Source organism: Durio zibethinus, chromosome 5, assembly GCF_047325235.1.
Source record: "Durio zibethinus cultivar Kanyao isolate XHJ-2024 chromosome 5, ASM4732523v1, whole genome shotgun sequence".
Lineage (NCBI taxonomy): Eukaryota > Viridiplantae > Streptophyta > Magnoliopsida > Malvales > Malvaceae > Durio > Durio zibethinus.
The window spans coordinates 20,699,212-20,722,903 of NC_143166.1; the positions used below are offsets into that span (position 1 = coordinate 20,699,212).

The following is a 23,692-nucleotide window of genomic DNA, read 5'->3' on the forward strand; positions in this document are numbered from 1 at the left end:
AAAAAGCAAAAAGACCCAAGGAATTTCACTATCTCTTGTAAAATTGATCATTTAAAATTTGATGAAGCTCTTTGTGATCTAAGGTCTAGTATTAACCTTATGCTTATGAATGGTTTTATGCAGCTAGGTTGTGGCGTGTTGAAGTCTTCAACATTCACCATCAAATTTGTTGATAGATCTGCTAAGAAACCACAAGAAATGTTGGAGAATATTTTGGTAAAAGTCAGTAAATGTGCTTTTTTTAAGGATTTTATGGTTTTAGATATTGAGAATAATGAGGCCTACTTGCTTTTAGGTAGACCTTTCCTATTGACATCCAAATACTACAAGAAAAATGCCATATACTGATGCTAAAAAAATCATCGGTAAAACCTAAAAATCCATTGTTATAGCACTATAAACCCTATACCAATGGTCAAAATGTGTATTTCAATGAATTTATAATCATCAGTATATCCCTTATTTGTATAGACCTATACTAATGGTTTTCAAGGTGTCAGAATAGTATAGATGTACTAATGATTAAAATCTGTCAGTAATTATATATTCGTTGGTATAACATCTATTGTGTGTTCTACCATTATACCTTTTATTGACGGTTGATGCCCATCGGTATAGACTTGTATGTTTTAATTTTTTTTATCTATACTAATGGTTAACGTCTATCAATATAGACTTATATGTTTTAATTTTTCTTATCTATACCGACAGTTAGCACTTGTCAGTATAAACTTATATATTTTAATTTTTCTTACCTATACCGACGGTTAACGTCGTTTGTATAGAGTTGTGTGTTTTAATTTTTTTTACCTATACTAGAGGGTTATTCAACATTATATTTTACTAATGATTGGTGACCATTAGTATAGCCTAAAATATTCCAACGATGAAGTGTGTCGATATAAATGTTAAGACATTAGTAAATTTTTTATTAAAAAATTATATTTTCAATTTACATATATATAAACTAAAATTATTTTCACCCCTAGAATTAGTTTCAATCTACATTCATGGCATGACATCAGTAAAATTATTTTTGCTTACTTTCCAATTTTTTGTAGAATATGGATTCCACTCCAAGTTTGTTGTAGTTAATTCTCAAGCACTAAATTGAATAAAATTGCTTAAAGCAAAATATACTTTCAATTTACATATATATATAAACTAAAATTATTTTTACCCCTAGAATGAGTTTCAATCTGCATTCATGGCATGACATTAGTAACATTATTTTTGCTTACTTTTCCTAGTTTCTATAGAATAAGGATTCAACTCCAAGTTTATTGTAGTAAATTCTCAAGTACCAAACTGAATTAAATTACTCAAAGCAAAATATACTCTTAAAACAATAGAAAAGAAGCAAAGGCAATACTAATGTATCAAAATTCCTTGCTCATTATTTATACTATTACCCAAAATATAACAAAATGGACATTGACATAAATATAAAACAACACATTGAAATCGTTTGATCTGTAATAAATTATAAAAGCAGATTTTGGAGCACAAAAAGACTACTAGTTAGCAATTTAAAACCTGTAGAAATATATCTAATACAAAGACTTGGTTGAAAATGAAATGGTAGATGTTTCTATGCAATTTTCATTATCAACGTTCCATTTCTATTTTCAAGATAAAATTAAAAATTTTTCTAAAATATGAATTGCCATCTGAAACCTTAATGAGAGAGCCATTTTGAAGAAAACAAGAATAGAACGTGCATTTGCCAAAATATTATATGTGAAATTCTTTCAGTTTCATTTTGTTTTTTGTTTTTTCTTTTGATTATATGTTATCATAATTTTTTTTCTTTTGAAAAAAAATGCTAAATTTGAGGCCTAGCAAACCCTTATTGAAAGGGAAAAAAACTTGAAAATATAAGCCAAAGAAAATAAAATTTCAAAATTGTTTTATCACCTCTGTCACATTAGCTTTGCCAACAAAGTCCAAGCTCCCCAACTTATAAGTAGTTACATTAAAGCTTTTCAGAAACAATTGAAGCTCTTCTTCAATGAGATTTGATTCTAGCTTGATCCATCTTCTATAAAATTCAATAGTAAAGTGAAATAAAATTAACGAAGAAAAAAAACACCAAACTTTAATAAGAAAATGTTTTTCGAAACTTTGAAATGGTAAAGCATAAGAATCCCACCTTTGAAATAGGACTATATGATGGATCAAACAAATTTGGAGGTAAATTATGAGCCATTTTTGCAACTCTAGGTGCTTTTCTCTTTTTATCTTTCTTATCCAAATCTTCCTTTGCTTGTGAGGAAAGGATTATATTAATCTCCACAATGTGGCGGCAAATTTTCTAGCAAAAACTGAGGCTTTTTTGGTTTTGGTAATAGTCTTTGGTGAACCCTTGTTCGAAAATTTAAAACTTAGCATTGCTAAAGAAAGCAACTTTGTTGTAGCTATTTTCCATGTAGGAATAGGGGTAGTTGATCCTATTGTTTTTCCAACCAAAATTGCATGCTTGAATTTGTATTTTTGGATCAAAGATGATAATGAAGATAAAGAGCAACCTTGTTTTCTAATCTTACATTCCCTTTTACCTATTCCTTACATGTTTTAGTGTTGTTGCCATGACATTGCAAGTTTTATTTATTCCTTCTTTTCACAAGAATTTGGTTTCAAATTTGATGACCCAATTTCAAGCCTTTAATGTATTTTTGGACTATGGATAAGGGATAAGGGACAAGCTTGATGAATGTTGCTATTCAAGACCACAAATACGATTTAAAACTTTTAGGAATTCTATAAAACTGGCTTGGCCATTACTAATATCCTTTAAATGAGTTTTAATTCCAATTATGCATCCAGGATGGTTTTATCCCTAGAGTGAGTTCCTAAAATTCTAAAACGCCAATTTGAATGTCAGAATGTGAAACCAATTAATAAAACTAAAAATTTGGAAATAATTTCAATTAAATTAGAGAAAATAGAATGGCCATGAGAACTATTTAATAATAATTAAAATAGAAATATCACTATATATTTCCTGCCTTTGTTTTTGAAAAGCTTTAAAATTCTTAAAATTTTCACACAAATTTCTACTGATTTTGCAAACATCAAAATATAATATGATAAGTTAGACAAAAATAGTAACAAAATACTATACCTTTATGACATTAAAAAATGAAAAATCAAACTTGAAAAATGATATTTTAGTAGTTTGTAAATAAAAAACTAGATTCAAATTTGAATGAACCTGATTGGTATAGTGCATAGCAGCATCTCGTAACGTTTGGAGAGGTTGGTAGTGAATTGAAACCTTCAAAAATTCAAAGCACTAGTGGGTACTAGCATAATGGACGAAAATGGAGTGGTGAACAATAAGCTAAACCAAATATGATGTTGAAAAGAAAAAAAAAAAGTAGTATTGTTAGAAATTAATATTAAAAAAATTAGAAAAAATTGAAAATAAATAATCAAAAAATAAAAAATGTTATATTACCCTAAATGGCAAGAGGTGGCAAGACCAACAACGAGCTTTAATTGGAGTCTGGGTTTTTGTTGGGTTTTAATTGAATAAGCAAGAAAGAGTGGTAAAGGATGAAGGAAAGGTGGAAGAGAAGAAGAGTATTGAGATTTATCGATTTGGGAAATAACGTTTGTGTTTTTGGAAAATAGGTAATAGGGACTATGGAAGAGGGAGACTGACAGTTGAGTAAAGCTGTGAGAGAGAGAGACAAGCGACATAAATGGTGAGTGAGATGAGGAGACTGTATGAGTGAGATGAGGAATTAACATTTTTTTAGCTTATAATAATGGTTATAATAATCATTATTAGTATATAACATACATATACTGACAAGTAATTATATATCATAAAAAAAAGTTTACCTATACTGATAGTTATACAAAGTATTGGTATAGATATTGTATATTTTGACGGTATTAAAAATCTATTAATATAAATCTCTTTTACTAATGAAATTTGATCACCAGTATAATCAAGCATCAGTATATCCAAAATTTTTTGTAATGTATATACTGACAATTATATCTAATTTTTTATAGTGTATATACGTTAGTATATCTAATGGTTATACTAATAATCAATTACTTTCATCGGTATAAGTGCCATTTACCTATGGATTTTTTTTACTTGTTAGAACTTCTACCGAAATTAAAAAATAATTTGTCAATATATAAATACGTATATAGATGGTTATTTATATACTATTAGAAAAAGATCAATATATACTGACAAAATAATAAAGGGTTGGTATAGGAATTATCTATACTGACAGTAAGAAAAATCTGTGAATGTATATGCTTTTTACTTACGTGATTTGACCATCAGTATAAGTAAGTGTTAGAAAATGTTCATCTATATTGATGGTTGTATGAAGTGTTCGTATAGGTATTGTATATTATGATGATATTAAAAATTTGTCAATATAAATCTCTTTTACTGACGTAATTTGACTGTTAGGATAATCAAGTGTTAGTGTATGGAAAATTTATTGTAGTGAAAGCATTACTTGATGTGTATAACTGTGACCTTACTCTAAGATTTAAGGATAAAAACTGCAATTTGTAATTGGTGGATATGGTATCCTTAAGGTGAGGATGATGCACACTCAATAACAAAAGTTAAGGAAAAGGATAAGCTTAGGGAGTCGAACGTGATTTCTAAACCTCCTAATCCAATGTCACAAAGCCATTTAGCAAAACCCTCAAAACCTAGCCCTTGCAATGCTATAATTGAATTTTCTAACTTGAAATCGAAAGCACCCATGTTGAATTCAAGTATAGCATATGTTATCCCTACAATGAGAGTTAGTACACCTCTTAGATCTAGTTCAGTTTATGTGATTCCATAAAGATGGATGCAACAAGGTAAATTACCTCTTGAAGGGATGAGCTGATTTTTAGATTTAGGGATGGTCAAGCTTAACCAAAACTCGCTCTGCTTAATAGGCAACCCAAGTTTTACTTTATTGGTTTATGCACTTGTTTCTTTATTTTTATTTTAAAATTTTAGGATAGGCATGCTTTGAATTCCTTTTGTGTTTTAAATGATTTTTGTAGGAATGGATGCAAGATAATACCTTATAAAGAACACATGGAGATTCGGCCTTGAAGCAAAATTTAGGGGAGTAGTTCTTTTCCCTAAAGATTCTAAGTATGGTGTAAAATAAGTGTGGGGGAAAAGAATGCTTTTTGAATTTAAGTCATTTTAAAAAAAAAAATTGTTAAACTATTGTTGGTTAACGCTTAAACCAAATTAGCATGCTAAATTCTTTATTATGCAAACTTAGTTGACTATTTCTTGAATTGTTCAAGATTGGCTTATGCATGATATTTAGAGAAGTATAAATGCAGTGAAGTGTGAAACAAGTTCATGAGCAGATTTTTTCTTTAAAATAGGGTTTTTATGTGTATGATTCTATTCTTAATTTATGAAATACATTAATTTGGTAAGAAGTTTGTGATATAATAAGTTGCATAAAGATTTAAAGATAAGAATACTGTTTTAGAATTTACCTACTCAATTTTCAAGGCAAAATTCTAGACTTTACTTGATTTAAGAGATGATTTAAGCATTCTTTGGACAGTTTGAACTTTTCAAGCCTACCTTTTATGATGTATCCCCAATACCTTTATTTTTTAGCCTTATATATATATATATATTTTTTCTTTGTTTATTATAGCCAAATAAAAAGCCAAAAGACTTTTCTTTTATATTATCCCTTTTACCCTAACCCAATGTGCTTACATGTGTTATGCACATATTTATGTATTTAGGAGGAAGGGAGACGCAAGGAATTGAAAAAGAAAAAGAAAACGAAAAGAAACAGCGAAAGAAAATAAAAGCCAAAATGGCTAAAGTTGAAAATGGCTATATAAAAAAAAAGATAAGAAATTGTGAAAATAAAGTGATGCCTTAAAGTTAAAAAAAACTCTCAATTTTTTAATCTTTAGTCCAATAAGTCAAAAGAAAGTAAGTTGAGGGTTTATGCACCTAAAATTCCCTTTTTCCTACCTTGATTCAATCCTTACATTACAAGCCTTAAAGACCTTTTGATCTTGAGTTAAGTATGTAAGTGTAACATTAGTGGAGACAGAAAAGGAAAATAGACATATGAAGTTTACTCTAACTTTAAGTTGATATGTGATGATGTATTTTGCATTCTTTTTACTTAAATTATATGAATGGATTGGAGATGGAGTAATTTCATGTGCATGAAGATTATATAATATTGAAAGCTTACTTTTTTGGATAAGTTTCTTTTGTATGTTTGTAATTATCTTTGTATTATGCTATGGTGCATGATTGAGAATTTATGTAATTTTTGACTTTATGTGCATTCATATTGATTTTTAGTGATGTTAATTTGAGAATTTTGCTTGAAAACAAGCAAAGATTTAAGTGTGGGATTGTGATAGCACTTGAAAATATAGTATTTTGCAAGTTCAATTTGGTTGAAAAATTTTAAAATTTGATTGAATTTGATGCATATAATGTTTATTTTCTTGATTTTATATTTTTCTACTTAGAGTAGGATTTCTATCATTTTCATGCAAAAAACCATGCAAGAATCAGTATAAGCATTATTCTTTGACCAAGCATATAAGGGTGTAATTTAATTTGACTTGGAGTAAAACTACTGAATTTGGCTTCAAATAGGGGTTTTGATGCCATAAAGACACCTATATTGGTTTAGCTACATCATGTACAAGAGGACTTCATGCCCATGTGTGTGATAATTGAAAAGTTTCAATCAAAGAAGGAAACTATGACATTAAGCCAAGAGAGTTTTTATGCAAGAATGACTACTTTGATCACCATTCAACGAGTTATGATTGAAGAAGGATTGTGCAAGATAAAAATTCAAGAGTTTGGATGAAAATCAAATACTTTTCTTATAAGTCAAAGCCCAGCCGAATACATGATGAATTTAAGATCAAGATGAGCTAACTATGATCCAACATCCAAGATGAGTTCCCAACGTGGCATGATTGGCCAAGATGATTCAAGAAGGAAGATGCACCATTTGACCATAACCTTTGAAGATCAAGATAACTTTTAGCTTTAGTATTTTGATAGAAGTGAACTTGTAAGGCTTGTATCCACCATTAGCCAAAACCTTCATTATAAATAGGGAGGCAAGTTCTTGATTCATCACACCTTACATTCCATTCTTCTCTTCTCTTTTTGGTTTCTTTCTAGTTTCTCTAAGTTTCTAGTTTTCTTTTTAGGTTTTCTTTGTATTAGGCTAAGGTGACAAATTAGCCATTTCAAAAACTTTGTTTTCTTAAATTTTCTTTCAATACAAATATTCTTTTGTTTAAGATCTATTTCTCTTTTTCAGTTTTTAAGATCCATTTCTCTTAAGGCATTGCTTTAGTTTCAAGTTCTTTTATTGTCCATAGTATTTGGCCATTGCTTTTAGATTCAATATAAGTTTCAATTTATGCAAGTTTTATTCAACCATTCTTTTTCTTATGCTTTCATTCTATTCAACAATCATAATTCTTTCTTTTATTCAAGTTGTAATCTTTGTTTTTAGATCTAGTTCATTCTGCCACAATCTCATGCTTGCAAAATGACAATTGGTTAAGTAGATTTGGACCTTCATAAACTTTGGTTTAGATATAAGGGATTAGTTTAGATATAAGGGATTAGTTTATCAACTTTGGTAATTGAATCCACCCAACAATTAAGTTCTATAATCCTCATGAGATAGTACTTTACTTAATCACTACTATTACTTGATTATGATCTATGTACTTGCAGGCATTACAAAATTAGGCAATCACCTACCTTTGGTAGGAATACCCATTCAAACTAGGATTTCCTAGTCAACTTAGGAAAACAACTCTAAGTAGAATAACGAAGTGCTCTTTTATTTTAGGTAGGAATTCCAAGTCAAAGTGGGATTTTCATGTCAAAGTAGGATAACCTTCTTGAAATAGAAAAACTAAGGGCTATATGGACTTTTCCAAGTATCGACAGAAGTGCTAGGGTTCATGCCACATACACCTCCAAATCATTTCTCTTAGCTAATGAGAAAAGACTCGCTGCCATGTCATCCATAATAATCCCATGCATGCGTGCCTACATAAAATACCATATACTTGCATTTAACTTGAATTTACTCTTTTGCCCCATATGATGGTTGAACTTCCCTTAGAAAATTCTTGCAAGAAATTTCTGAAATTTTCAACAAGATTCATTAGTTTTAACTCAAATAGCTTTGACAACACTTGTCGTACATAAATTCATCAATCCAACTTTAAGATTTTCAAGAATTAACAAAAAGACATCAAGAAAAGTCCAAGATTCGTTCAAATGTGTCAAGAATCAATTAAGATTGAGCAAAAACTCCAAGATTCTTAGAGATTCACCAAGATTAAATCGTTTCTTCAAGATTTCCTACAAACAGCAAATTAAGCACATTAGGTGTAAAAAGAAGCTCATTTTACCAAAAATAAAGCAAAGGTAACTCATTTATGCATTGAAAATAACTCTATTTCATAGAGTTATCAAACCCCAAAATTTGAACTTTTACTTGTTCTCAAGCAAAATAAAACTTAGTTAAATCATAAAAACATGTTAGAGATCATAATACATGCTTCAAATATCAGATTTTCATATGTTCCTAAAAAATTGCATGATAAATATAACTTAGAGAAAATCATAAGCATAGGTTAATCATTCATGAATAAGTTCCCTTTCAATTGCAAATTTTTGTGTGTGAATAATCTATCTCATATAAATGTAAGATATTCAATTAAAGTTATGCAAACATGAAATCAACATATCACCTCAAAGCATGCACAAATTTCATAAGTTTGCTTTCCACATTTCCCTCCACTAATGTAGGCACAATTAACCAAAGATCGTTAGGTCTTTATTAAACTTGTAATGTCAGGCTAAGTTTAAGGTAAGATAAAGGAAAATTTAAGCACATAAACCCTAAACATGTATTACTTAGGATCGTTTACATTGATGAGAGAGCTTTCAAAAACAAAAATTGCACACCTCCATAATTAGATTTTTGTTTCTTTGTAACTTCGTATTTTTCACCTTTCAATCTTTTCTTTTATTCCTTTTCAAATAGAATTGCATTGGGCTTTCAAATAGATTTTTTTTTTTCATTTTGCTGAATTCTATTCTTTGTTAATTGAAAGCTGTTTTTAGCTTTTCTTTTGCTCAAATAGAACTTTCACACTATTTTCTTTTCTTTTTTTTTTCAAACGCCACCTGTTCCTTCTCAATTAAGCATCGCTCTCTTATGATTTGATTGATCTATAAGCATATAGGGTAACATAAAAAGATAAAGATAATAACCAAAGGTTGGGCTTATATCAAGTAGGTTAAAAACAAAGAAAAGATATATAAAAGGCTTAAAAGTGGTGACTAAGGATAAACATATAAGAGTTAGCATGAAAGGCTCAAACAGTCCAAAAATGGCCTAAATCATCTCCCTAGTAAAGTATAGTTTAGGATTTCACCTCAAGAGATGCTCAAACAAATTGTAAAATTAGAACATAACTTTAAAGATAAATGCAATACCATATCCATATAAACCTTAACCAAACATGCATACATCTAAATGATCAAGACTAATTGCTTAAAAAGTTAAAAATATCACAATTAAACAAAAACTAATTCTAGAAATCATCTCAAGCTTTCGCTACATTCTTTTTTTTTAAAGCTATATTCAAAGTCAATTAAAAATCTATCCTTGGATTATGAGAAAATAAAGAAAGGAAGCAATATAATGAGTCAAAGCATGGCCATTTAAGCTTAAAAACAAAAAATTAAAAAAATTTAAAAAAAAAAATTGCACAAATTTTCTCTCCCCAAACTTGATTGACACATTGTCCTCAATGTGTAAAAAGAAAGCATAAGTACTAAAGGAAGAAGAATACTCCCCTAATTCACCAAGATTGAATCTAAACTTGTAGGATCACCTTTGCAAAAATAACTTGCTATTTTGGTTTTCTTGTTCCAAGTTTTTCAAGTTTCCCTTCCTACAAAAACAAAACAAAACAAATCAAAGCATACCTATTCCTAAAGAAAGAAAAACTAAAAATTAAAGCTTGCTAACAATTTAAAGGTAGAACTTGGGTTGCCTCCCAAGTAGTGCTTTAGTTGTATACTAAAGGAAAAGGAATGCTACCCAAATTCACCAAGATTGAATCTAAACTTGTAGGATCATCCTTGCATCAATAGCTTATTGTTTTGGTTTCCGTGTTCCAAGCTTTTCAAGTTTCCCTTCTACAAAATCAAAACAAAACAAATCAAAGCATACATATTCCTAAAGAAAGGAAAACCAAAAATTAAAGCTTACAAACAATTTAAAAATAGAACTTAAGTTGCCTCCCAAGTAATGCTTTAGCTATAGTCTATAGCTAGGTTACTTCCCACTAGGGTCAAGTGATTACACAACACTTGACACCAGCATCCACCCACTTGATTCTCTTTCTCTTTACCTCTTTTCCATTTGTAGGAACTAAGTGGTGCTAGTGCTTTATAGCAGTTAATTTATTTTCTACCTTTATAAATGTTCTAAGTATATCCTTACATGGGCTACAATATGTTGATATTGGCTTCAGTACTAATGAAAAAGCTATCACCATGAAAAGTATAGGTTTAGGCTTTTATAGCAATATATGAGTTCGAGAACTAAACCACTGCATGTTGGAAAACGAATAAAACACCATTTTAAAAGAAATCAAAACTGAAAAGTCACCGCCAATATTTTTTAGGGTGTGATTGGCCACTCAAAAATTTTATCCTTTTAATAAAATGTAAAAACCATTTTATTTATTATTATTTTTTTTATCACCTTTTTGTCGATCGTCGGCAACTTTGATAATAACTTGTAGCTGCATTGTTAGTAGTTCTAATAGCCATCGATAGTTGATTTCACTGCCCTCAGCCACCCTAGTATTAGGCAACCAAAATCTTAAATTTTTGAGGATTTTGATCTTCATTTTTTGCTCTATAAATAGGGCCATGAAGACCCCTGCAACGAGCAAAGAACCAGAAACCTTGCAAAAAAAAAAAAAATCTAAAAGCCCTACAAAAAAATTTTTTGTAAAAAAAAAAGCCCTGCCATTTTTTTCTTAAGAAAGGTCATCAAATCAAGCAAGCACAAATGAAAGAACCACATCCCCTAGTTACGGGGGGACTCAACGCTAGCATAATAAAAAAAAAACAAAAAGAAAGTAGCAAAACAAAAAAAGGTAGTCTTGGTTAAAACTTTTAGCCCCAATCTAAACCATCCACGGAGTTTTTTTGTAAAAAAAAAAAGGTCATATAAGGACTTAGAAGGCCGTAAGAATTTTTCTAGTGAAATTTTAGGATTTTTCGATCATTGACGATGATGACCGATGACTGATAGCGACGGCGATGGTGATGAGATGACGATCGACTAACACCTTGCCTTTTGTCTAAGAAAGAAAAAAGTATAGAGTTTTATTTTCCAAGAAAGGGAAGAAATGAAGTGAAAAAAAAAATTTAGGCCTTTTATAGAACTGCCTAAAGCCAAAACGACATCGTTTAAGGAAGGACCAAAATGATGTCATTTGAAGGAGGACCAAAACAATGCTATTTTCAGACAGAGGATCCTTGCGTGACCCGTCGACTCAACTTGAGGTCTGTACATTCGACCCAAAGACCCGTTTTTCCATCGGCTTAAACTGGTCCATTTGAACTAGTGATTGAACCACCAAAAACCCATCTAAACTGTTGAACCACCGAACCAGCCTAGCCCAGACCAAACCAGACCATTAAATTGGTGTCAAACTCATTGACCGAATTGTTGATCGAACTGGTTTAGGTAAAAAAAGATTTTTTTATTTTTTAAAATTATTTTTTTATATTATTTTTATTATTTTAAATTTTATTATTAGTATTTATGCATGTTAAAATATTTAAATTTGCTAAAATAAAATTTTGTTGTTTTAATAATAATTAATAAAAAAATAAATAATGAAATACATAATTAAAATTTTTGATAATTTTGTTAAATTTTGGAATAAACCTTATAAAAAAATTGATAAAAAAATTATTATTAAATAAAAAATAATAAAAATGTAAAAAAAAAGAAAATTTTATTTGACGATGAAATTCAAAGGTATTTCGCGTAGTGATACCTATGAAATCTCTAAGTGATAAACTTTTTTGAATACTACCAATGTATTGGAGTATTTATAAAAAGTTTTTAATACAATAAAATTTTTTTTGGCTAAAATAGTAAATAAAAAGTAATTAATTTGTTATAAATAAAATAAAGAATAAGGAAAAAGAAAATATTATCCAAGGATGGGATTTTTAAAGTATTCTGAGTAGTGATACTTTATGAAATCCCTAAGTGAAAAGAGTTTTTTAAATATTACCGGTGTATTAGAATATCTATAAAAATCTTTAATATGATAAAATTTCCTCTTTTCTTCAAATATTTAAATAAAAAAAATAAATAAATAAAAATTTTAAAGGAATAAAATAAAATGTGTGCATCAACATTTTAGCATTTTGCATTGCATGCACAACATAGTTTCTATGAAAAATAAATTTGAACCCCCAAGGATGAGATTTTAAGGTATTTGAAGAAGCGATGCCTAAGAAATCTCTAGAAAATCTCTAGGTGGGAAAAAATTCTTCTAATGTTACCAATGTACTAGAACATTTTAAGAATTATTTCAATAAAAAGGTTCTAATTTATTTTTCTTGAATGAAAATGGAACAATAAATAATAAAAGATATTAAAAAACAAGAAACAAAAAAAACCAAAATTTCAATAAACAAAGGAATTAAGGAAATTATTTTTCAAATACCTAAAATAAGACTGTTTTTATCAAAATCAATGGATAACATGTAATTAATTTGTACCTTTTTAAACGGGCATTATAGGGGTGCTAATCCTTCCCTATGCGTAATTAACTCTCGGACTCAGATTGTTTCGTAGACCCTAAAATTTCTTTTTAATTAATTTTAATTAATTTTAAGATTTTATTAAAAAGATAGGTTTGAGTAGGTGGCCAATCACACCTAGCCAAAAAAGATTGGTGTCGACTCTTGTTTTTCATTTTCTTTATTTTAAAATTCATCGGATAGACACAAAACTATTATGACAGCTTGGCGACTCCAATAGGGATGCTATTTTTTTCGAGGGTCAAGGTAAAATTAACTACGTGTTATCCTCAATTTTGCTTTAAATAGTCTTAATCAATAGTTATTTTTTAAGTTCCTAGATTTTGATTCTCTAAAAAAATTAAAAATAAAAAACAAATTGAAAACAAAAAGAAAAATTCCACACACGTTTCTTTTATTATGCTTTTTATACTTTATTTTTTTTGTATTTATTATTCTCAATAAATTAGGATACATTTGCACACACAATGACATGATGCACCTTATCGATGAGCTCTATTCCTAGGCTTCATCCCTTATAAGAGGGAGTAGAGTACTTATGCCCTCGTGAGGTGATAACCTCCATAATGACAAGTGAAATACTTCTACTCAAATTGAACCATTTCTGTTCTTAGCTTGTAATGGATGAAGATCGAGGTGCCTTACTAGTCCAACATAGACGACAGTGAAGAACAATTTGGGAACCTTTAGATGCATGTTAACCCAAGCCAGGCATATAACAAGCCATAAAAAGCTAACCATAGGTAGAGTTTAGCCCACCATTTTTAGAAAATACCTAAGTCCCAAATGTTTAAGAATACAAAATGAAACAAAATAAAACAAAAAATGAAAAAATCTAAAAAAGAAAGCTTTTTTAGTCTTAAACCACATCTTCACACTAACTCAATTTTTTTTCTTTTTCTTTTTACATTAATCATATCATACAATCTTGTATCAAGGTATTTGCTCTAGGACATCTTTCTCCTAAGAAGTCTTCATAGGTCCCGTAGAACTACAGTTTTGCTCATCATTCATCAATGTCCCATGTGAACCATATAATGAAGTGTATGTTTGGTCAAAGGAAGCCTAGAAAAAAATGGAGATTGCTTGCCTATAGGCTATGTCTCAAAGTTGCTTAAGAAAGTGCATTTGGATCTCACACAAAATGATTTGGAAGACTTAGCCACCATTTGTGGTTAGTTATGTGAAGAAAGGAAAAAAAGCTTTTATAAAAAAAATGGGTAGATTGCATCCATCATTCCAGTAGTGATTGATGAATAGTTGGTTAAGGTAGCTATATAGTTTTAGGATCCATCCTATAGATGCTTCACTTTTAATTAGGAGGATTTGGTGCCAACTGTTGAAGAGTATTTGGTTTTGCTTGGGATAGAACTATAGTGTCCGGATAAAATGTTTACCCGAAAGCTGAACTCAAGTTATTGTAAAATGTTGGCCAAGCTTATAGGGGTAAAAGTAAAAGCCATAAATTCCTTCGTAAAGCTTAAAAGTGAACATCTCAATATTTGTTAGGACTTTCTCTAAAATTTTATTCAAGGGCATCTTAATGATGATCAAGGCACGGCTGTGGCTGTGTTTGCTTTAGCATTGTATGGCATAGTGATCTTCCCGAAGACTTTGGGTTACATCGAGATAATTGTGGTGGACTTTTTTGAGCAAATTAAAACCTAAACAATTAATCTCGCACTAGCAGTCCTAGTCGAAACCATCAGGTGATTAAATTTTTATTAACGAAACAGAAAAGGACAATTTATAAGGTGTGCACCGCTGTTATATGTGTAGGTTAAAAATCATTTCAAGTGTGGAAAAAGTGCATTTTCAAAGTCGTATCTTCAAAAAAAAGCACCAATCGAAGAGTTCTACAAAAGCCAATGGTCGATAATGAAGACCAAGAAAAAGTGGGCTTTATTTTTACGAAGGCTTACCAAAGATGAAATAGAATGGATGGCACCTTGGATGCCTTATGAGCCCATATTATATCGTAAAGGAAACGAACCATGGATACCGCTGCTAGGATTATGGGGTGCTGTAAGTTATGCTCCATTGATGGTGCTTAGGTAACTTGGTGGAAAGCAGTTTGTTCCTGCCACTCATGGCTTGGTCCAAGTAGAGTTCATTTATGGGGAACTAAATCCACCAGGAACTTCAAAGCAGTTGATCCAAGCATAGAAGAAAACATGATGAATGAGATTAGGGCCTCTCATTGACAAAGTCACCCTTGATTATTAGATTTGAAAAGTGAGACAGCTCAGAGATAGAGTGCTCCGTCCTGATAATGACTCATATCCATTAGCTAAACTTTTAGTGAAAGTGCAATTATCAGAAGTCGAGCTTGTTAAAAAAGAATTAGAAGTTGAAAAAGAAAAAATAAGAAGGGAAAGTTTAAGACTTTGTAAGAATATCGGACAGTTGAAATATGAAGCAAAAGTATAAGAGAGTAGACTAGAGAAGGTCATAAAAGAATAGGATGGGGCCAACAATGATTTAAAAGATCTTCATTAAGAAAATAAGACATTATGAGTCGAATTTAAGATTGGAAAAGTCACCAAGTCTTACCTTAGTCGACAACTTGAAATGGATGAACTCTGAAAGGAAATGAACCAATGAAAAGGCAAAGCTCAAGAAAAGCAAAAGGAAGCCACTAGAATTTCTCAAGAATGCCAGAATTGGAAAGGGTTATACTTTATAGCTTTAGTAAGATTGGTGGAATGCCAAAAAGAAAAGGAAAGGTTGAAAGCCTTGCTCAAAAAAGAGAAAAGAAAGCACCTTGAAGTACTAAACAAAAAAGAATCACTTCACCAGGTGATCCAAGGGTTGAAGCTACAACTACAAGACCATAAACACCATATTTCAGCAATAATAGATGAGTGGCAAAGAAAGGAAAAAGATTGGATCCTTACATTTGATTAAGAAAAAGATGCCCACATGATATGAAGAGCAAAAAGTTTAGAGAGGCAGCAATATATAGAGCACTTGACCAATCAAGTTTGTAAGGCAGTGAAGAAGGCTTAGAAGATGGTTGAAAGGTAAAAGCATTAAGAAGAAAAGTCAATCCTGTAGGAGAATATAGACAACGTCTAGTAAACTTTTTAGATGAAGCCAAAGATCATTATGAGCAGGTCAAATGCTTCTATAGATATAATAAAAGTTGTATGAAATTAATGAAAATTTTTAGTGTTGAAATTTGTCTAAGAGCAAATATCTCTCACTTGCATTCATGCATCATGTGCATCATTTTGTTTTTCCAAAAAAATCATAAAAAATGAAAAATAAAATTTCAACACATGGCATTCTGATTTTTTTTTAAATTTTATGGTAATAAAGGTTCAAGAATGACTTACCCACAAAAAATTTTGACTCAACCTACTCGCCATTCATACAACATAAGAGCTCAAACAAGAATCATGGAACAAGAATAGACTAGTTGATTTGAAAGGATTGAAAAGGCTAAAAAAAAAAAAGTAAAAGAGGATCTTAATAAGATAATGGACATGCTCAAGAATCTTGACAAAGGAAAAATGATGGACGAAAATCCTAACTTTCAACACAATCGCTAGACATGGTGGATCCTAATATCCTCCAAAGTTTGAGTCGTGGCCAACCCAATGTTTTCAAGGAATTAGAATTCAAATTCCTACTCTTGGAGGATATTCCAATCCTTATCCAAGAATGACATCTACCCGTGCTCTAGGACAGTTCCAAAAGTTAGTTAATCTTATTATGATATAGAAGCCATTTAAGCCAATCTTGGTTCTATACTTGGATGTTCCCAAAGAGAGAGAAAATCTAGGGACAAAGATACCTGAGAAAGTGAAAGAAACTAATGCCCAGTAGAAGATGAAATTATTAGAAGAAAGACTTAGAGCTGTAGAGGGAATAAATTTTTATGCTTCACGGATGCAACTGAGCTTTGTTTAATCCTATATGTGGTCATTCCACGTAAATTCAAGGTCCCTGAATTTGAAAAATATGATGTCACAAAGTACCCAATGACTCATATCATCATGTATTATCAGAAGATGTAGCATGTGCTTGTGACAATAAGCTATTAATGTACGTATTTTCAAATAGCCTCATGGGATCTATAGCCAGATGGTATGTTCAACTAGACAATACTAATATTCATTTTTAGTAAGAGCTCACAAGGGCATTCATTACACAATATCAGTATGTCATGGATCTAACTCCAAATTATTTATCTTTATAGAGCATGAAAAAGAAGGCAACAGAAAGCTTTAAAAAATATACATAGAGATGGAGATATATGGCTGCATAAGTACAACCTTCCCTTACTAAGAAAGAAATGACTATCTTGTTTGTGAATACCTTGAAAGCACTGTACTATGAGAGACTGATAGGCAATGCAACTAAAATTTTATAGATACGATGTTATTAGGTGAGATTATTGAAAATGCTATAAAGAATGGCAAGCTCGATGTAGTAGAAACAAGTGGCATAAAGAGAAGTGTTGCATCGAAAAAGAAAAAAAATGAAGCCCAAGCAATAAACTTTATGGGGCAACAATTCAAAGGCTATATGCCATACCCCAAACTAGTGTATCAAACCCATTACCTTTCTATAAATAATATTACATCTATCTCTTATCCATATCAGCCATACTAGCCACTACCACTTCCAACTTATCCACCTAATTTCTAGCTATCCTTTTAGACACCCACCTACAACCATCCTGCTGTACCTACTAGACCATATTGGAGGCTTAATTCAAGTAGTGGTCTGAGAACCCTAAGAAATACCTAGGGAAAAACCACTTTTGATCCTATCCTCATGACATACACGGATTTGTACCTTTAGCTTGTTGAGAAACATTTATTAGCCTCTGTTATTGTTGAACCCTTAAAACCCCTATTTCCCAAATGGTATGATCTCAATGCGCATTGTAATTATCATTGTGGAAACACTGGCTATTTTACTAAAAACTGTACTGCTCTAAAGCATAAAGTGTAGGGGTTAATCAATGAAAGGGTGTTAAATTTTGATACCAACCAATGAGGAACTCCAAATATTAATGGAAACCCTCTACCAAACCATATTAGACCATCAATAAATACTTTAATTGATGGGCAAGCAAGCTACGTAAAGAGAGGGACAAATAAAGTTAAGACTTCGATGGCTAACGTGTTTGACGCCTTGGTCAAGGTTAATTATTTGGAGCCAATAGAACCTTAAAATTGCTCCAAAATGATTAACTCAATCGAGAACTATAATTATCATAAAGGTGCTTAGGACATTCTATTGAGAGTTACAACCAATTTTGACAAAAAAGTACAGAAGTTAATGGACGTGAGTCGGATAGAGTTTTACAAAGAAAAAGAAAAATTGATGAAAGTTGAAGTGTCCACCATTGATTCAAAGAATAAGTTTGTGCATAGACTAGTAACTATTTATTATGATGAAAAGCCAACCTCGAGGCTAGAAAAGCCCATTTCCCGACCAATAGTGATAATTAAAGTTCTGCCTCTTTTTCATACCAAAATGATAAAGTAATACCATGAAAGTATGATTGTGATATTGTAGTTAATCTAGATACTGCAAACATAATGGGCATGGGAGGTATGACCTAAAATGGGAGGTGTTATACTTTAGAACTTTAGAGAAAGCCAAAAAAGAGAAGGCAAAAGTGGGAGAAGAAGAGGGAAGTCAAAATAATCCTATTGTAGTCCCATATAAAGAAAGTCAAAAGTCGATCTCTAAGAGTGAAGCTTGTGAATTTTTAAAGTTAATAAAACATAGCGAGTATAATATGATAGAATAGTTGAACAAGATGCCAGCTAGAATTTTGCCATTATCATTATTGCTTAGCTCAGAGTCACACCATAATGCTCTACTAAAGGTGCTTAATCAAGCATATGTGTCCCACAATGTTTTCATTGACTACATGGAATAGCTTGTTGGAAATCTGACGATCTCAAACAACATCTTTTTCTGTGATGAAAAAATTCATCCTAAGGGTCGAAAAAGTACTAAAGCTCTCTACATTACTGTAAAATGCAAAAGTCATATAATGGCTAAGGTTTTGATCGATAATGGCTCATCCATCAATGTTAAACCTATGACTACTTTGGTGAAACTACCTATTAATGGATCTTACATAAAGCCTAGTCATATGATAGTTTGAGCCTTTGATGGGACCTGAAAGAGGTGTTAAGAGATATAAAAATACCATTACAGATTGGTCTATGCACTTTCAATGTGAAATTCCAAGTTATGGATATCTCTCTCTCATACAATTGCTTGTTGTGTAAGCTATGGATTTATCTAGCAGGTGCCATTCCATCTTTATTACATCAAAAAAATCAAATTCATTATTGATGGAAAGTTAACATGTGTGGTAGGAGAAGAAGATTTACTAGTAACCCAATCGGTAAATATTCTTTATGTAGAAGTAGTAGATGAAGCCTTGAAGTGCTCTTATCGATCTTTTAAGATTGCCAATGCAACATATATAGCTAAAGGATCTAAATTATATTCACTGCACTTGTCTACGACTATTAAAATGATCATTAAATAGCTTACCGAGATGGGATGGCAACATAGAGACAAACTTGAAAAGAATCTACAAAGAATCTGAAGCCATCGATAATATATGAAAAGAAAGATAGATTCAGCTTGGGTTATAAATTGATAAGAAGGGACAAAATGAAAATGGTGAATAAGAAGAAAGAAAAGAGAATGGCTAATTTTGAAGGATATAAGCCAGAGTCAGAGTTTATGGTCACTTTGTACCTTTATGATTTTTTTCATTTTGTAGGATGGATCTACCCAGATTCATTGGAAGCCCTAAGTACAAAATTGGTGGAAGACTTTTTAGAGCTAGCCATTCAAATGGTGGATGGTGAAGAAAAGAAGAGTCGAGATAAAGGGCTGTTCATGCACCCTTGTCCTCTGAATTTCAAGCTAGATAATTGGAAAGTCATAAAGCTACCTATTGTCTTTAAAACTTCTAAAAAGTAATGTATTGTGACACTTTAAATTTCTAATTGCTCACGATGAGCATTAGGAGATCTTTTATGATGTGTTTATGTTTGTTGTTTTAATAAAAGACCTAGAAAATGCATTTGCATTTCTTCCATTCATTTGTACTTTCATTCATTTGAATCATTTCTCTTTCCATTTTGCCTTAATTATTTTCTTGCCATTCCATTTTTATGTGCCAATATTCTCTTCTTCTCACCCTTTGCAAGGGGTCCCAAATAATGAACATGAAGATAATCATGACAATAATCTTGGATTTGATTTTGAAAAACCTAATTCATGTTGACAAACTTGATAATGAAGAAGATTCAGATAATTATACATTGCCTCCTAATTTGTTAAAATTAATAGAACATGAAGATAAGCTAATTGAGCCCAACCAATAAATTACTGAATTGGTGAATTTGGGTAATGATGAAAACAAAAAAAAGGTTAAAGTTGGTACATCCCTTTTACTAGTTGAAAGGTAAAAGCTAGAAGAGCTACTTCGAGAATATGTTGATGTGTCCGCGTGGTCTTACCCAGATATGCCAAGACTCAACACCGATATCATAAAGCACAAGTTGCCTTTAAAACTGGAATGTAAGCCTATACAGCAAAAGTTAAGGTGCATGAAGCTAGAGATGCTACTAAAAATTAAAAAGGAGGTGAAAAAGTAATTTGATGCAAGATTTTTGGTGGTGGCAAAATATCTTGAATGGGTAGCCAACATAATGCCAGTTTCCAAGAAAGATGGAAAAGTGAGAATGTGTGTTGATTATTGAGACCTAAATAGGGCAAGTCCCAAAGATAACTTTTCTTTACCCCATATTGATACCCTAATGGATAATACTGCTAAGCATTTCACATTTTCCTTTATGGATGTCCTTTTAGGCTATAATCAGATTAAGATGGCCCAAGATGATATGGAGAAGACTACATTTGTGACCATGTGAGGGACGTTCTATTACAAAGTCATGACTTTTGGGTTAAAAAATGCTGGTGCTACTTATCAAAGAGTAATGGTGACTCTTTTTCATGACATGATGTTTAAAGAGATAGAAATATATGTGGATGATATGATTGTAAAATCTCATGAAAAAAAAGATTATATAGTTAATTTCAAAAGGCTATTAGATAGGTTAAAAAGATTCTAGTTGAAGTTGAATCTTACCAAATTTACATTCGATGCTAAATTAGAAAAAAGAAATCGAAGTGGATCTAGATAGATATCTGTTATCCAAAAATTATCCCCTTTTTGTACTTCAAAAATAGTGCGAGGCTTTTTGGGGAGATTAAACTATATTTCTCATTTCATCTCTCAATTCACCTATAAGTGTGATCCCATTTTTAAGCTTTTTAGAAAACATGATCCAGGAGAATGGAATGATGAGTGCCAAGAAGCTTTTGACAAAATCAAAGAATACTTATCAAATCCACCCATGTTGGTGTCACTTGTTCTGGGGAAACCTTTGATTTTATACTTAACAGTGCACAAAAATTCAGTGGGATGTGTGTTGGGGCAAAGAGATGAAACGAACAAGAAAAAATAAACAATCTATTACTTGAGCAAAAAATTCACTGATTATGAGTCCAAGTATTCACCATTAAAAAAGATATGTTGTGCATTGGCTTAGACAACTCGAAAGCTCAGACAATACATGCTTTATCACACTACTTGGCTCATAGCAAAGTTGGGTCCTATTAAGTATATCTTCAAGAAGCCTTCATTGACAGGAAAAATAGCATGGTGGCAAGTTATGCTTTCAGAATATGATATTATTTATGTGACTCAAAAGGCTATTAAAGAGAGTGTAATAGCAGCATTTCTTACTGATCGTGTAGTTGAAGATTATGAACCAATGAAAGTAGATTTTCTTGATGAAGATGTGATAGTCATTGAAGAGAATGAACTTGTTGAGAAGTCTTGGAGGATGTATTTTGATGGAGTTACTAACACTTTGATTCATGGCATTGGGGTAATTTTGATATCTCCTAATGGACACTATTATCCCATCATAACCAAGTTGAATTTCAATTGTACAAATAATATGGCTGAATACGAAGCCTATGTTATGGGTCTACAAGCAGCAATTGAAAAAAAAAACAAAGTGTTGGATGTGTTTGGAGATTTAGCTCTGATCATCTATTAATTACGAGGTGAATGGGAAATAAGAAACTCTAAGTTGATCTGCTATGATAAATACATTTTTGAGTTAGTCAAGCAATTTGAAGAAATTTAGTTTGATCATCTGCCTAGAGAAGAGGACCAATTACTAATGCATTGGCTACTCTAGCTGTAATGATCAAAATAGATGCAAATGCTGAGATACAACCTACCAAGCTAGATGTGAAAAATGTACCAGTGCATTGCTCAAGTGTCGAAGAAGAAGTTGATCGAAAGCTATGGTATCGTGACATTATGCAATATATCAAAGGTTAGCAATACCCGAAACATGCAACAAAAAACAATAAAAGGACTATCAGAAGCTTGGCTATGAGTTTATTTCTTGATAAAGATGTCTTTTATAAAAGGAGTAAGATCAAGTGCTCTTAAGATGTTTGAGTGTAGCTGAGGCAAAAAAGATTATTGAAAAAGTACATGACAGAGTCTATAAGACACATGCGAATGGTTATATGATGGTTAGACAAATTATGAAAGCTGGCTATTATTGGTTGACAATTGAGGGTAACTGTATTGATTATAATAGGAAATGCTATAAGTGTTAGATTTATGCTAACAAAATTCATACTCTACCATCAGTATTACACATTTTGCCTTTTCCATTGCCATTCTCTATGTGGGGCATATATGTCATTGGTCCCATCACTTTAAAAGCTTCGAATGGACATAGATTCATCTTTGTAATGATTGATTACTTCACGAAGTGGGTAGAAGTTGCATCGTATGCTAGTGTAACCCAATCGGTGGTATGCAAATTCATAAAAAAGAAGATAATATGTAGATATGGGCTTTCAAAGATGATTATTTCTAATAATGCCAAAAACTTGAATGGCAAAATGATGAATGAAGTGTGCACTTAGTTTAAGATCTGTCATCGTAAGTTTGCACCGTATTGTCTAAAAATGAATAGGGCAGTAGAAGTTGCAAACAAGAATATCAAAAGAATCCTAGAGAAAATGACTAATACTTATAAAGATTGGCATGAGAAGTTACCTTTTGTCTTGCATGCTTATAGAACATCAGTCCGAACATCTACTGGGGCCACCTCTTTTTCTTTAGTTTATGAAATTGAAGCTGTGCTACCAATCGAAGTAGAAATTCACTCATTGAGAGTTCTGATGAAAATAAAGCTAGAGGAAACAGAATGGGTTCGGAATCGTTATGAATAATTGAACCACATTGAAGAGAAAAGACTTACAGCACTTTGCCATGGTCAATTGTATCAGAAAAGGATGATAAGAGCAGATGATAAGAAAATCCACCCTCGTTGCTTTCAAGAAGGAGACTTAGTGCTAAAAAGGATCCTTCCAAATCAACATGGTAATCGAGGAAAATGGACACTGAATTGAGAGGGCCCGTAAGGGGTGGAAAAGGCTGTTTTCGATAAGGCATTGATTTTGGCAAAACTGGATGGAAGTGATTTACCTAGTCAGATAAATTCAGATGCTATAAAGAAATATTTTGCTCAAAAAAAAGAAAAAAAAGTTAAAAAATGACATATCTAAACTGAAAACCTACAAAAGGTGACTTGGACGTGAAGGAGAAGCAACATCAATAAAAGGCCTTACAATAATGGGGCAAGTGTAGTTTGAGGAGCTCTAAAGAATAAAAAAAGTCATCTGATTCAGTTT

The 23,692-nt window shown here is 31.4% G+C and overlaps 1 pseudogene; it reads right to left on the reverse strand.

Annotated features, from left to right (window-relative positions):
- Positions 1-1,142: 1,142 nt before the first annotated feature.
- Positions 1,143-2,595, reverse strand: LOC149518769 (uncharacterized; annotated as a pseudogene).
- Between the last annotated feature and the right edge of the window lie 21,097 nt (positions 2,596-23,692).